We start from the raw sequence: 16,508 nt of genomic DNA on the forward strand, positions 1-16,508 counted from the left end.
GTTACAATAGCCCCAGGAAACCCATAAAAGCAGTCAGATCCATTATTCCTTTTCTTCAGAAGTATTTTTCCCACCAATCACAAGCTAAGGTCTAATGTGTCTAACATTCACAAGCTGAACCAGGGTTTTCACATCAAAGAATTAGCCTGGATCTCCCCTGCCACGGTACCTTTACTTCCAGTGACTTTCCAATAAAATTGTATTTACAAACAGGCTGCTGGCCCACAGGCTGTCATTTGTCAACTTGATTTTTCAATATTGAATTAAAATTTTATTTATCTTGATAGCTGAGTTTTTGGTATCCCCTTAAAGTTTGTACTCCAGGGGAGTGCTTCACTGCCTCACCCTACTACTAGCCTTATCCCTCTAAGTTCTTCCCCCACTCCCCCAACCTTGCTTTATCCATTAGTTTGCATTTTTCCAGGCTGAATTGTTCTCTTTCCTGCCAGCCTCTCTCCAATGCTCTGAGTAATAATTCTTGGTCTCCAGTGACTCTGACAATTGACTGCATCTGCAAATTTTAATAACAGCTAATATTTCCTGCAGATAATTGAGGAAGGTGTCAATTAAGGCCAATCCTAACCAGATGCCGACAGACCTTCCCTAGACACTTCCCTTGAGGGAGAGGAGTAGTGTCATTGTTGGGGTTGCAGGGGTGTCCTTTGTCATTCTCCTGCCACATTTATGCAATCTAAACCATCCTAATCATTTGAATATCATATTGAGAACACTGCATAAAAGATGGTAACTAGTTAAAGGACAGCTCATCTTATGCTGGTCCCTCACTCACCACCAGTGTATTTCTTCCAAATAATATCTTTTAGATGTGTTTGGCCTTGAGTTTCTTGTTTGTGTGTATGTGTTTGTTCTTTTCTACAATGTAATGTGACTGCCTGCTCCCTGACCCACGCTTCTCTGCCTGGTTGTAAAGGTTCCCTGTTGACTTGTGCTTTATTGCAGTGTGACAAAAAGAGCTCTGGACAAGAATTCAAGCCACTGGGAAACACAGGCTCTGCCATAGTCTATCTGTGTGGGTCTCTGGCCAAGCCACTTGTCTCCTTGAGCCCTCCCTTTTCTTCATCTGTAACACAGAATAACAATTTCTGTCCTTTTTTCTTGTGGTGGTTATGAGTAAAGAGAACAATAAGTGTTCAAGTGCCTTATTACTAAAGTAAGTACTGTACAAAAGCTTACAGATATAGATGTACAAGGAAGACCCTTGCATTATTATTTGTAATCACAAAACACTGGAACTGGGGGACTGGCAGCAAAATATGGTATATTCAAACAACAAATGCTTCTGCCATCATTCAAAAACAATTGACTTGGAGATAGATAGACATGAATAGTTCCATTTTGAAAATGATGAATAGTTACATTTTGGAGATATGTGATATACACACACATATCTCCAAAGTTGCATGAATATATACGTACGTGTATATATTTATGAGTTTACATATATCTTAAATAATTATAAATATATGTGTGTATATATATCCATGAAACTTTGGAAAAATATCAAGAAAGATAAACATCAAACCTAAATGTAAAGAAAAGTAGTTATCTCTGGAAAATTAGAAAAGTTGGCTGGGAAGAGAAATTTTATTTCTTATTTTATATAATTCTTAAGTGGTGAGATTTGAGGTTAGTATAACTTAATGATTTTCAGGTTTTACATTTTTTAAAAATGCAGGAAAAATAAAGTGCTACATAAATGCCAGCTCTTTAGCTGCACCATGTGCCAGATGATTTTACATACATGCTCCTTAAGGTACACATTTTTAATCACTAACCCTCCCCCTTTCCCCTACATGCATTTTTTCAACAGCTGGGGAAATTAATCCCACAGTGATAAAGGGGTTTGCTCAAGATTACATAACTAGTAAGTCAGAGCAATGATCCATCATCCACTTTGACTATAACTCTGCATACTCTTTCCGGAGTTCACACTGACCCATTACCATCAAAGTTACGCCTGTCCTTCATTTATTCATTCATTAATTCCACAAATACTTACTGAATGTCTACCCTGTGTTTAGCACCATACTTGGTCCCAGCAAGAGCTGCAAAGATGAACAAGGCAAGCTTTCTGCCCTTAAGCACTTCAAAATCTTTTGTGCTGCTAATAAAAAGCAGAAGCAAAAAGAATGCGAGAGAGAGAATGAGGAGAGAGAGGAGAGTAAACAGTTGGGAACTGTCCATCTGCCCTGGCTCCTCTTGTGAGGCTGAGTCAGAAGATGACCCTGATCACCTCCTTCTAACAGTGCCCTTTGTGCTGAAACATGGCAAAGATGCTCTTGGCATTTTGGTACAGTTTCTCAACCTCCTTCATGGTTTTTGTCCAACATGGACATATGGGTAGTGAAAAGAAAAAAGGGGAGCAATGCATTTGTAGAAATTTGAAGGAAGGAAAGGGCTCTGTCATGTTAGGAGTCATTCAAGAGATGAAGTTTAAACCAATTTACACTGGCTAAAAATGAAAAAAAAAAATCCTCTAACTCAAAATAAAGAAACATAGACTTACTGTGGGCCTGTGTGTGATTTTTCTTAGGCTTTTCAGAAATATCATAAATAATCTATATATCTTTCTCCTCTTATGTATCTGGGGATCACAGATTGGACTTTATTGATTAACAGACCATAAACAAAGGATTTAGAGAAGTGTGCACCTTTATCTCTAAAGCTTACTTAAGTAGGTTTTTTCTCCCCATCGAGTTGACTTCTTATTCAAATGATATTATCTGTTATATCTTTGGCATGTGCCATAGTTTTGATAAAAGGCAGCATGTATGAGTGGCAAAAAAAAAAATCATACATGCAAGTCCCTGTTAATCAGAATCACTGAGGACAGCATTATAAAGGAAATGGGACATGAGCTAGGAAGGGTTGAATTTGACAGTGGGGTAGGCAGGGGCCACTTAAGATGCAGTGGGAACCTGAGACAAGGTGCAGGCAGATGAATGAGCACACCTAGGGCCATGAGGGAACAAGGTTCACTCAGCTGTAGTGCTGCAAGGAACATTGGCAACCATCTACTATATAATCCTTTGTTTTACAGGTGTTCCATCTGAGATCTAGAGGGTGAACTAACTGCCTTGTCAAAATCACACAGCACAGCAGTACCAGACTGCGTATGTTAAAAGAGGCTCCCAGTCCACTTTATGATGTTTAATGCATGCTCTGTGAACATTCTGTCCCCATGAACAAGTAGAGTTTCAGAAAGGGGAGGTTATGGACACGAACAAGAAACAGGAAGTCTGAAAAGGTTTTTGATTTGTGTAGAAAATATATGTAGGAAACTAAGGGAAGTGAAATTGGGAAGATCAATCAGGATTTAACTCTGAAAGACCTTGAATATCAAACCAAGGAGTTAAGACCTTGTTTTCTGTATATGTAACAGAGAATTACTCCACATGTTCAAGCAGAGCTAAAATAGCAAACTTACCATTTTATCCCCAGGAACAAGACTAACATATGAAAATAATTTAACTAGGAGCAAGGAAGGATATTCCCAAGAGTAAAAAAATTCTCAGAATCCCAGGGAAATAAGGAAATTACCCAGATTTTTTATGCATCCTCTCAACAAATATTCCTTCACAATATCTTCCCTTTAAAAATGATGTAACTCATTTCTTTTTCTGATGAAAAAGTAATGCATGCTCATTTATGACTTTTCAATTGCATAAGGAAACAAAATGGTCCCATAATCCCCTTATCTAAAAGCAATCATAGTTAACATTTTGGCATATTTTCATTAGAGTTTTTTTCCATGCACTTTTACATCCTTGATTGTATATCTTTATATTACATTGTGAATTTTATCTTGATTTAATATAATATCATAAACACCTTCTTCTGTTACCTAAAACTCTCAAAACTCATTATTTCAAAGGCTTATAACTTACATATTTAACCATACACTCAAGGCTGGTCATTTAGGGTTTTTTATACATAATTCTATAATAAATTTGTGTATAATCTTTGTGTATAGATTTTGTCCTTTTCAGGGTATTCCTTAGAGTACATTCATAAAACTAAAGTTCCTAAGTCAAATATTACGGAAAATTTTTAAGGATATTCACATATCTTGTCTAATTGGTTTCTATTTCTGATTATTTAATAGGTAAAAAATATACACACAATTCTGGAGTTAGGAAGAACTACTAGAGTTTTTATTGAATGAAAGTAGTTTTTCCTGTTTTAATATCTTTTCTTTAATTAGTAAATATTTAATATTTGGGCAAAAAAGTCTTCATAAAATTAGTTTGTAGCAAAATAAAAGTCTAGATTAAATTGAATGTCTACTAAGCCCTTCTCCGCATTTTACACTGTTGCTTTCTCCTGTCTTCTGATCAGTACTCCAGCACCCTTCCTTTTCTCACTCCTGTCCTCCCCCAACCTCTCAGACTCTTGATATTTTCAGTTCTGTGATTTATTAGGGGGTTTCCATTTTGCATTTCCGAGTACAGGGCTCAAGTTCATGTGCTGAGGCTTCCGCACCCTTCCCCAGAACTTTGAAAAGTGAAGTTTTGCAACAAAAAGATTAATGGTGCTTTCCTGATTTTCATGGCCTGTGTGTTTCTCATTATCTTCCCTTGGATGCAATCACCGGCTTTTGTTCCGAAGCCACATAAGGCTAGACATTGGTCTTCCCAGAGCAGGGAGACTTTTCTAGGACTAATACTAGGGAGAAAGCTGAGTCCCCAGCCTCTTGGGTAGTCGAGTCCCCTCCACTCTAATCTGCTTGGCATGGTGCTGCCACAGCCTCCTTCACGGCCCACTTGCTCTTATCTTGGCCCTCCTAACAAGTCTCTACACCCCCAATTTCTTTCCCTTCTAGTCTTTTTCATACATTACAGCAAGATCAAGTTTTCTCACAGCAAAATTCATATCATTTTACAACTCTGCTGAAACATCTGCAGCAGTTCTTTGTTACTTACATGTGAAAGAAATTCCAATATTTTGCAGAGAATCCATAAATATTTATTTATTGAGTTGACACGAGATAGGGGACCCCCTCCAGCAAGCTCTATAAGTTTTTTAATGGGTAGCCAGAGCATTAAGCACTATGGAATCTGTACAATGATCTCCATGTCTAGTTTGTGAGCTAAAACAGACACATGAAAAGTGAAATGACTCAGCGCTGAGTATTTGACTGCCAGATGTCACACTCAATATTTTTCAAACTCAACTCACTCTCTTCTCCCCAATCTATGTTTTCAATCTAACAGTTCCATTATTCAGGTTCTCAAGACAAGACACATACAGGCCAGGGATACTGGGAGATTTGCGGGAGCAGGAGACTTTGGCCTTGCAATGCCCATTGAAATCCAATTATTACATATTCACTTTCTTAGTTGTGCTTAGGGTGAATAAAGGGGCAAATAAATTAATAAAACCTATCCCCACTGTTATGAGTATATAATCTAGTGGCAGAGACATAGAGCTTGCTGGAAAGGGTCCTCTGTCCTGTGTCAACCCCACACACCAAAACTCAGAAGCTGAAGTCTCCAGATCCCCCTTGTTCAGTCATTTAGTTTAGAAAAAGTGGACTAGGACATCTCCACATATTTTCTTGATTCTCTTCTACTTGCTTTCTACTGAATCCCAATCAATCCAGATATTAGAACAACTATTACTATTTGCAAGCACTTCATATTTATAAAATACTAATTCAAACATTATCTGATATAATCTTCACAAAAAACTCACAAGGCACGTTTTTATCACCTTCATTTTACAGATAAGAGACATATGCTTTAGGGAAATTAAGCCACACAACTAGGTTCTTTTCAGTGCAATAAACATATGTCTAATTTCTAATATATGTCAGGCACTAAGGGTAAAAAGTATGTGAAATGAAGCTCTTTTCTATCAATGACTTTACAATCTGGAGAGAGAGACAGACTCCAAACGGATAATTTCCACATAATGTGGTATGAGAACAGACAATGTAGAAGTTGCTACGAAAAGCTGGAAACCATCATTCTCAGCAAACTATCGCAAGAACAGAAAAACAAACACCGCATGTTCTCACTCATACGTGGGAACTGAACAATGAGAACACTTGGACACAGGAAGGGGAACATCACACACCGGGGCCTGTTGTGGGATGGGGAGAGAGGGGAGGGATAGCATTAGGAGATATACCTAATGTAAATGATGAGTTAATGGGTGCAGCACACCAACATGGCACATGTATACATGTGTAACAAACCTGCATGTTGTGCACATGTACCCTAAAACTTAAAGTATAATAAAAATAAAATAAAATAAAATAAAATAAATGAAGATTAAAAAAAAAGAAGTTGCTGCAAAAGCAGAGAAGTAAATGTCCAACCTAACCTGCAGAATCAGGGAAGGAAGCTGGGGTGGTTATGTCACCTGGATGGAAACTTGAATGAGGTGTTAGTTAGCTCACAGATCAAGAAACTAGAATTTGAACTCAGATGGGTCTGACTCTCCAGTTCATGTTTTTCCTCACATCCTGTTACACAATAGGTTTTCAATGGATATTCACTGAGTGAATGAATGAATGAATGAATGAATGAATGAATACATTATGCTTCTTCCAACGAAGAGAAAGTCTAAAATATCAGCCCAAATAGTAACTTTGGCTTTAAAACCTTCACGTTCTGACCGGGTGAGCTAATCAGCTCTGCATCTTAGGGAATTTCAGGAGGGCTTGCCAGAAACAGGGTTTAACATAAGGAGATCTAATTCACTCCTACAATCTCTAATTGGTTGAAGTCAAGGTAGACTCTAGAATTAAGGAGAAGACTCTCCACTTATGTCTACCCAGCCTCTTCACAAACCCTTTTAGTGTCCTGGACTATTCAGACAAAGGGAAAAGGAACTACAGTCCAGACAAAGGGAAAAGGAGCTAAGTCAGAATAAAGCTTCTGGAGCTACAGCAAAGATTCCCACAGAATCTCACCCTAAACCTCCCTGGCCCCAGATAACTCTGGATGAGGAAAAAGAATCTCAATTCTCCTACACCCACCTCCTCTGAAATTTGGTTCTGGAAAGAAAACCAAGATCTCCAAGACTTGCAGAGCAGAGCAGAGTGCTCACATCCTCTAGTGATTACATGGGTCCCACCTCCCTCCTCCTGCAACCTCCGACTTCACTGTATTTGTGGAGCAGATGCCTCCATGCCAGCTTCTCTTCTGTATTTCCTGATCCTTGGCCTAAGTCTCTGCCTTCTGTCTCTGTATGCTTGGCGTACACACACAGCTATTCTTGGAGCTTGTGTGTGCCATCATTTCACAATTCAAAAACCCAAATAAGAGACAGGTGGTGGGATTCTCTAAGAGAATTAGAAGAATGACTCCAAGCCCACACAGCCTGCCCAGTGAATAGCCCAGAGTGAGGCCGAAACCAACGCTACCTTTTTAGGAGTAAAATGTGTATTATAACCAACTTGTACAAGTCTTTTTATTTCCTTGGTCCCAAATATATTTTTACTCAGAATTTCCTTTTGATTCCAATTCTTGGGAAAAGTCAAACTTGTGTTGAACAATTAATGAAATCAATTTGTGGAGGAGGGAGTCAGCTCAATAAAATTACAAAAATTACAACCATTTCTTTGAGGAGAGACATATTAAATGGATTTTGGAAAGTCACAGGTGCTGTGGTACCATTATCCAGACCAATTTTAGGCTCAAGACCCTTTGTGGGCCGCTTGGGAATTACGGTTTATGGTTCAGCTTCTCCATGAATAGCCATGGATTCAGATGGGCTTGGAAAGTTTGCCAATGGGGCAAGAGAGTATAGCTATTTGATTCCTTTAAGGAAATATTTAGGGTCACTCACATAAGCTAGGGTCAGCAAACTGTTTTCTATAAAGTCCCAGATAGTAAATACTTTTGGCTTTGTGGGTCATACGGTCTCTTTTACAACTATGCAACTCAGTCAATACAGCACAAAAGAGGCCATAGACAATATGTAAATACATGAGTGTCACTGTGATCTAATAAAACTTTATTTGCAAAAAGAGGTGGCAGGCTGGGTATCACCAGCAGGCCACAGTTTTTCAACTCCTGTCATAAACCATCTGTTCTGTGCAGGAGTGTCACTCTCAGGAGGGAAGGTGTCCAGTGACATCTCTAGATAGGAAGTTGCTTTGAAGCGAGAAAACTTCAAGGCCTGGTTGTTGTATCATTACCAAAGCAACTGAGTGCCAGAACCTGCATTTAACGTGATCCCTAGGTGATGTGTATACATTACATCTGGAGACCAGCAAGTCTCAAAGGACGGTCAAATTACACAGATTCTGATTTAGTCTGAGGTCTTAGATCCTGCATTTTTTTTTTTTTTTTTTTTTTGAGACGGAGTCTCACTCTGTTGCCCAGGCTGGAGGGCAGTGGTGCAATCTCGGTTCACTGCAACCTCCACCTCCCGGGTTCATGCCATTCTCCTGCCTCAGCCTCCCGAGTAGCTGGGACTACAGGCGCCCGCCACCATGCCCGGCTAATTTTTTTTTATATGTTTAGTAGAGACAGGGTTTCACCGTGTTAGCCAGGATGGTCTCGATCTCCTGACCTCGTGATCCACCTGCCTCGGCCTCCCAAAGTGCTGGGATTACAGGCGTGAGCCACCACGCCCAGCTTAGATCCTGCATTTTTAACAAGCTCTTTGATGATGCCAATGCTCTCACTAGATAATATTTCAGATAGCACAGATCTATTTTAGACCATTCTCTACAAGACTTAATACTGGACCAGAACATAAGCACGGGGTGGGGGGTCCCAACTGCCCACCGCCACCTACCTCCTCTACCCTCAAATAAAGTAATGCCTCATAAATACTATGCTAAATGTTACACAAAAGTGAAAATGTTTGACAGAGACTCAGACCTTACCTAGAAGGGATCATGGTTTTTTGAGTCCAGAAAAAAAGGTAATGGCTCTTATAAGACAATTAGATATCAGTGAGAAATCCTGAAACATGCTATGAAAGTCTAGAAAAGAGACTCCAAACCCCTCTCATCCATCATAAATGGAGAAACCAGGAGTTCTGTGCCCTAAAAAACAGGAAGTTTGAGCAAGTTCAGGCTCAGGAAGCAATTTAGTGAACACTGCCAGCCAAAAATACTTAACAACATTGTTCCTGCAGCCCACAATTTGGGGCTAAAATATGTAGTATAATACAAAAAATTACAAAGAAATGAGAATCAAAACAATGAAAATAAGATTCTACCTAGCAGCCCAAATCTGCTCTGACAGCAATAGAGTTTGTGGCTAACCCTGAAATCTACTCTTATAAGCTATAATGATCAAAGCAAAAACAAGAAATTGAGACCTTAGAAAATGCTTGTTTCAAGTGCTTCATGCATACATTTTTTTTACATTTTCCAAATGGTTTATTGTCATGACACCTTATATCTGATTCAGGACTGCACTCACACTCAGCAAGAGGGACATCAGAAATGAGCATCTCTAACAGTAAAGTCATCCTTCCCCGCTAGAGCACATAAAATGCACGTGCTGAATCCCTAACATGGTGTCCAGACTGTCCAGATGTCTTAGCCCAGCCAACAGTCAGGGCTCTCCACAGTCTGGCAATTGTCCTCCTTTCCAGTGTTACCTTCCACCGCTGCTCAACCCAATCCTCTGCCCCAAGTAGACAGCCATTTCCTCCCTCCCCTCCACTCCACATGCCCAGCACAGTACTTGTTCACCAGATCACAGCTGCCTAGGTCAGCTCCAACGATAATGACCCACATCTTCCCTTCTGCATATCAAATTCCTTCCTAGCCCCCAAGGCTTGGCTCAAGCTCCACACCCTCTATATTCAAAGCACGTGTTCCTTAAACATCCCAGCTACAAGTGTTCTTTCCTTCCCTCAACCATTTGTCATGGTCCTGACTCATGCTCGCCTCCCTTGAGTGTAATTCTCTTTTTTGTTCCTTTCCTTTCCTATTAGCCCATGCCCATGAGAAACCGAGGCTGGAATTCTCTCTTATTTATATTTGTATCCCTTCAGACTATTTCCAGAGTCCCTTACACATTACAGGTACTCAATAAACTTTGTTATCTTTTTGGTAAATAAAAATATTGTCCACAGTTTATGAATCCCATGAACAAATAAGAGCATGTTATTCTCTAGACTGCTCCCCTCCTCCCTAGTTCTTTCTTCATGTTACTGAAGTCTGCTCTCAGCTTATGCTTTTCAGAAGGTTTCTGGAGCCCTGTTTGCCTAGAATTGTCCATGTTCAGCCCTTGGTTCCTCCCCTCCATTCCTCTTCGAAGAACTTTTACTTACTTATTTATTTATTTATTTAATTTATTTATTTGTTATTGAGACAAGGTCTCATTCTATCACCCGGACTGGAGTGCAGCGATGTGAACAGGGCTTACCATGCCTCGACCTCCCAGGCTCAAAAAATTCTTCCACCTCAGCCTCCCCAGTAGCTGGAACCACAGGCAGGCACCATCACACCTGGCTTTTGTTTTTGTTTTTGTTTTGTTTTTGTTTTTGTTTTGTACAGACAAGGTCTTGCGACATTGCCGAGGCTGCTCTCCAACCTGGCTCAAGTGAGCCTCCCTCCTCGGCATCCCAAAGTGCTGGGACTACGGACGTGAGCCGTTGAGTGGCCTGAAGAGCTTCTCTCCTCAGTTTCTGCTACGCTCTCTCCCTCTCTGGTGGAGGGACATCCACAGCAGCTATAGATTCTCTGGTTAGTTGAACACTGATCCTGAGTTTGTCTTTCTAAAATAATCCTGGCACAGCCATCATCCCAAATTTCAGACGTTGGGGTTTATGCAGCAACATGATCACAGAGTTTTGTTTACTTCAGCTGTAATCCATTCTGTGACAAGCAGACATTTCCAGGTGTGTCCTATCACAGCCAGACCATCATCCTCGCTGCCACTCCCACCTGCAATGCCCCAGGCTGCCCTGTCTTCATGCCCTGGAAAGTGTGCACAGCAGAATACATAAAACCAGAACCTCCAACCAGAGACTTGCGAGAAACACACCATTCCTAGGCCACTTGCTGTGGGAAAAAGACAGTTTCTAACTAATGAAAGAAGACTAAGTCATAATTGGAAATGCAGGCTTTTCCCTTTCAAGGAGAAATTAATGTTGGCAGAGTTGCTCTTTTGAGCTGCCCTCCAATGATTTTGGAAGAGCCATTTTAGAAGAGAGAAGGAAAGGAAGACAGTGTGAATGGCAAAGGGAGAGAAGAAAATAGTGAAAGAGAAGGCGATGGAAAGAGAATACAGAAAAGGAGGGAGACAGACGGAGGAGGGGGTGGAAGGGAGAGGGAGAGAATAAGGATCCAAAAGAGAAGGGAGCAGATTGGGGAGTGGGGAGGGCAAGGGAAGAAGGGGAGGAAAAGGGAAAAGCGGAAGGAGAGGGTGGAGGAAGACTGACTGGGGGTACCACCACTGGATCTCATAAGCACGGGGCCATCGGTGCTGCAGTGGTCTTGACTTCTCCCTCTGGGAACTCTAACATCCACTAGGAGACAGGCCCCCCACAGCTTGTTAGAAATACTCAGTGCTACAAAATCTGTGTCAGAGTTCCCTAGCCCCAGACAACTGAACAGAACTCAGGAGTTCAATCTCCAAAGGCTGTTGTTACCCTTCTGCTCTCAGTACCTATTAAAGAGGCAATATCTTTGAAAAGTAGGTGGCCACACCCATCCAGAGTATGCCTTATGTTTCAGATTACCTATTAATAACTTCTCCTGTCCTCACTAGTTCTCCAGATTAGATGCTGAATTATTTGGTCTCCCTATTAATAAGAAACACAAGAAACTAAAACTTAGTAAATCTCTAAACAGATTGAAATATTCAGTCTGATCATTCCCAGAAAGAGAATGAGCCTGAATTGATGACCAGAAGGACTCTTCCTGGAGGAGCCAAGGTATGTGAGATAGTTCTAGGGATAATATGACAGTGGGGTTGGAGGAGGGCACTGAAATCAGGCTTCATAGGACAAGGCTATATATAGCATATGCCTTGAATATTGAAATAATAATTTATGGAAATCACTGTTTAAGATTGGTGGCCAGGCATGGTGGCTCATGCCTGTAATCCGAGCACTTTAGGAGGCCATGGTGGTAGGATTGCTTGAGCTCAGGAATTCAAGACCAGCCTGGACAACATAGTGAGACCCCCATCTCCACAAAAAATACAAAGTGGTGGCGTACACCTGTATTTCCAGCTACTTGGGAGGCTGAGGTGGGAAGATCACTTGAGCCTGGAGGCAGAGGTTGCAGTGAGCCAAGATTGCACAAGATCGCACTGCTACACTCCAGCCTGGGTGACAGACAGAGCAAGACCCTGTTAAAAAAAAAAAAAAAAAAAAATCCAATGGCAGGGGAAGAAAAGACCACAGTGATAGTTTCTGAAAGGTAAAGCAGAACAAATGATAGATAAATAATGTTTGAAAAATCTCATGTAATAGAGAAACACTATAATAATTTCTGGTTGGTGGTGAAGCATAGCAATGAATTATTCATTCTAAAATATACACTGTGAAGGCTCAAGTTAAGACCTCTTAACTCTCCCATACCAAGAGTCTATCATAAGGAAGGAAAAAAGGGAGGAAAAGAAAGAGGAAGGAAGAAAGTGAGGGAGGAAGAAAAGGCAAATTTCAAGGCAATCTGTGGGAAGAAGAAAATCTAAGATATTAAACTATGAAGTGAATTATTACCACCAGGAAACTAAAGAGCAATGAGGCATTCCCTAGATAATAAACAGAGAGGAGGGGATAATCCAATAAGCATCCTGACAGGGAGAAGAAATCTTCTGGGGAATGTAAGAAAATACTACTTTAGCCCCACCCTTATCCCAATAATCATTCACATTATTTACTCAATCATTCATTCATTCAGCACACATTCCAGAAGCTGTGCAGAATACAGTAAAGCCCAAGTTGAATCTGAGGGCTCTCACTGAGCATCCTCCATGTGTCAGACCCTGTGCTAGATGCTAGAGGCACAGGCATGAAGGAGATATGGAGCTCCAGGCTGGGAAGGTCTCAGATGCAATCTAGAAATTGCTACAGTTCTAGATCCTCGGTGGGATTTGAGCCTGCCAAAGGATGAACCGAGAAGTCCCATTCAGACCAAAATTCACCTGTAGCAGACCACCTTGATATGTGGAAATAGTTTCCTAATAAAAGTTCTGCAATATAGCATGCTTCTCTTTTTGCCTTGAGTCACAGCTAAGCGTGGTACAAATCTGCAGTCAGTATCCCTGGGCTAGGTTTTCTTACATTTAATTTCCCCAAAACATAATTACAGGACTCTTGTACTATTATCCTGGTTGTAGTGCTTCTATTAAGTATTGTTTTACTCTAAATCACCTCAAATTATTCCTAGAAGAAAACAACTTATAAAATGATTGTTAAAAATAAAAACAAATTTTAATATTAGAAAACATGAATTGACGCAGGAACCCTAGAGATTTCCAGTGGGTCCTGTAAGGACAGAGAAGTCCCAGAAAGAGGCCAGATACCCTGGCTCACTCAAAACTGAGGAAGACACTCTAGGCCAGGACACTCCAGAACTGCCCTCTAATCTAGGGCTGGTCACGACCAAATCAATGGAAGTGAAAATGAGTTGACAGTCCATATCAGATTTCCTATATAGTCAAATACATTGTCTCCTCATCTGATAGCAGCCCTAGGCACAGAAACCAAGTGTTCAACTTTCCCTGTGACACCAGGCAGGATAAGTGGGGGGATTCAATGTGAGCCACACCACTCCCAATCTCATGTGGTAACAGAGCCTCGGTGACTGGATCTACTTACATCAACAGGGGCAGAGCATTCTCTGTGGAGCAGGATCCTCAAAAACAGCTGGCCTCTACTTCTCTTCAATTATTTCAGCTTCTTTAGAACAATTCAAGCCACAAACCTTGGAACTTTCTATAGCATTGAACCCCAGGCAACTTGTAGATCTCCCTTGATGGAGGCTGGGAAAAAGAGAAAGCAATATTTTATTACAGACTTCGGTTCTATTCACATTTCTTTCCTCCTTGGCACTCCTGTCCAGCACTGTGCAAAAGAAGCTTTCCAAGCACACCAGGCACTGAAGGAATTGGATGTATCCCAGAGGATCTCAGAGGGATGTTGTTTATACCAACTGATATTTGCCCAGTTAGAAATTAAAACTGAGAATTTAAAATTTGTGTATTAACTCATTAAATAATAGTAATTTTGTTGAATAATACTTGTCATAAAAATAACTTTATCTTCAAAATTGTTATAAAAATAACTTCATCTTCAAAATGAGAAGAATTATATCATTTTACATTCTTTAAAATCTCTTAAATATTTGGCTTGACCAGACACAGTTGTATTATCATATCTGCTTCTGGATTCAATTTGTTGCAATGGCACATGTCACTGAGCCTCCGGAAAACTCCACTGTACACTCATGAGAGAATGAGAATAAAAGCAACTTGGTATTATTATTAAAATAATTTTGATCTATGGATCTCCTGAAAGGGTCTCAAGGACTCCCAGGAATCCCAGAACACGCTGGGAATCACTGCTCTGGACAATGAAAAGTGAGTCTCATTTCCACCACACCATCCCCACCTTCAGAGGTAACTAGTTATCAGTTACTTGAGTAATTTTCTAGAAATACTTTACACATATATAAAAACTATGGATTTGTAGTGTTTTGGGTTTTTTTGTTTGTTTGTTTGTTTTGCTGTAGTATTCTTTAGACAGGGTCTTGCTTTGTTGCCCAGGCTGGAGTGGAGTGGAGTGATCATAGCTCACGGCAGCCTTGAACTCCTGGGCTCAAGTGATCCTTTTGCCTTAGCCTCCTGAGTAGCTAGGACTACAGGCACACACCACCATGCCCAGCTAATTTTTGTATTTTTTTATAGAGACCAGGTCTTGCTATGTTGCCCAAGCTGGTCTCGAACTCCTGGCTTCAGGCAATCAAGCGATCCTCCCACCTCGGCCTCACAAAGTGCTGGGATTACAAATGTGAGCCACCATACCTTGAGAGGCACAGATTTTTAATTTAAAAAGTTGGATATTAGCATGCTATATATTTCACCTTGGCTTGTCTGTTATACATGTTGGGGACAGTTCCACGTCTGCATACATAGTTACCTCTTTCCTTTCCTCTGATCTGGTGTGTCCCTCTGAATGGATATAACTCCCTATAACTATATACAGTGCCACAGTGTTCAGGCGGGCTGCTGAATGGCTGCTGTAAATTGCCCATTTCTTTAGTGGAGTACTTATTGGGAATAAAATGGCCACACAAAGCAAGAACAAATGCTACACATCTTAGCACAACTTTCCTCCAGCTTCTAGTTTCCTAACAAGGTATCCAGCTGAAGTCTTGCAAAGTTGACAAAACAACCAAACTTTTACTATACTTCTGCCCTTTACTACTTGGGGCTTACCTCACACTGCTCCAGAAAATTAACATTAACAATCTCTGAGCTAACGTTTATAGGGATGTTTACAACCACCAGTCTCTCCTAGTTCTTGAAACACTCACTATCATCAGCATCACATCAGCGTCAGGGAAGAAAACAGGACCCAAGTGTCCCCAAACAGTTTTTCGTTTGTTTGTTTGTTTTTTGTTTTTTGAGACAGAGTCTCACTCTATCACCCAGGCTGGAGTGCAGTAGACACGATCCATGATCTCAACCACTGCAACCTCCGCCTCTAGGGTTCAAGTGATTCTCATGCCTCAGCTTCCCAAGTATCTAGGATTACAGGCATGCGCCACCATGCTTGGCTAGTTTTTGTATTTTTATAGAGACAGGGTTTGGACATGTTGCTCAGGCTGGTCTCGAACTCCTGACCTCAGGTGATCCACTCGCCTTGGCGTCCCAAAGTGCTGGGATTACAGGCATGAGCCACCGTGCCCAGCCCTCAAACAATATTTCTGAAAGCTAGTTTCCCGCAGTACTAAGGTGGCAAAAGGTAAATCCTGTTGGTTCACAATTTCGCTGACATAGAAGCTAAAGGAAACCCCACCTCATAAAGCTAATTTGCTTTGATCACATTGAAGATCTCAAATGCTAAAAGTTTCTTTCTTTGTTTGTTTGCTTGTTTGTTTGTTAAGACAGGGCCTTGTTCTGTCACACAGGTTGAAGTGCAGTAGTGTGATCATGGCTCACTGCAACCTCCACCTCCTGGGTTCAAGCGATCCTCCTACCTCAGCCTCCCAAGTAGCCGGGACTGCAGGTGCACCACACCCAGCTAATTTTTGTATTTTTTGTACAGACAAGGTTTTGCCATGTAGCCCAGGCTGATCGCTAACTCCTGAGTTCAAGCAGTCCTCCCACCTCGTCCTCCCAATGTGCTGGGATTAGAGGCATAAGCCACTATGCCTGGCCACAAATGCTAAAAGTTTTATAGACTATCTGAGTTCATTTCTTCACTCAGATTTACTAGCTGTACAATCTTGGGAGGTTGCTTAGCATCTACTTGTAAAATAGAGATGATACTTATGTGACAAAGTTATGAGGAAGTATAATTATAATTATGTAGAAAATGTTCCTACCACATAG

At 40.9% G+C, this 16,508-nt stretch overlaps 1 protein-coding gene across 11 annotated transcripts in view; it reads right to left on the reverse strand.

Moving 5' to 3' along the window:
* Positions 1–16,508, reverse strand: part of DDR2 (discoidin domain receptor tyrosine kinase 2) — a 160,725-nt gene that overhangs the window by 115,973 nt on the left and 28,244 nt on the right. For 9 of the 11 annotated variants that reach the window (XM_077939448.1, XM_015114088.3, XM_077939434.1 and 6 more), the window contains one exon: positions 13,771–13,934. The exons of the other annotated variants lie outside the window; for them this stretch is intronic. The gene's annotated coding sequence lies outside the window, so the exon portion shown is untranslated. The remainder of the gene's footprint in view (positions 1–13,770; positions 13,935–16,508) is intronic. 11 annotated transcript variants of the gene reach the window in all.

Source organism: Macaca mulatta, chromosome 1 (assembly GCF_049350105.2).
Source record: "Macaca mulatta isolate MMU2019108-1 chromosome 1, T2T-MMU8v2.0, whole genome shotgun sequence".
Lineage (NCBI taxonomy): Eukaryota > Metazoa > Chordata > Mammalia > Primates > Cercopithecidae > Macaca > Macaca mulatta.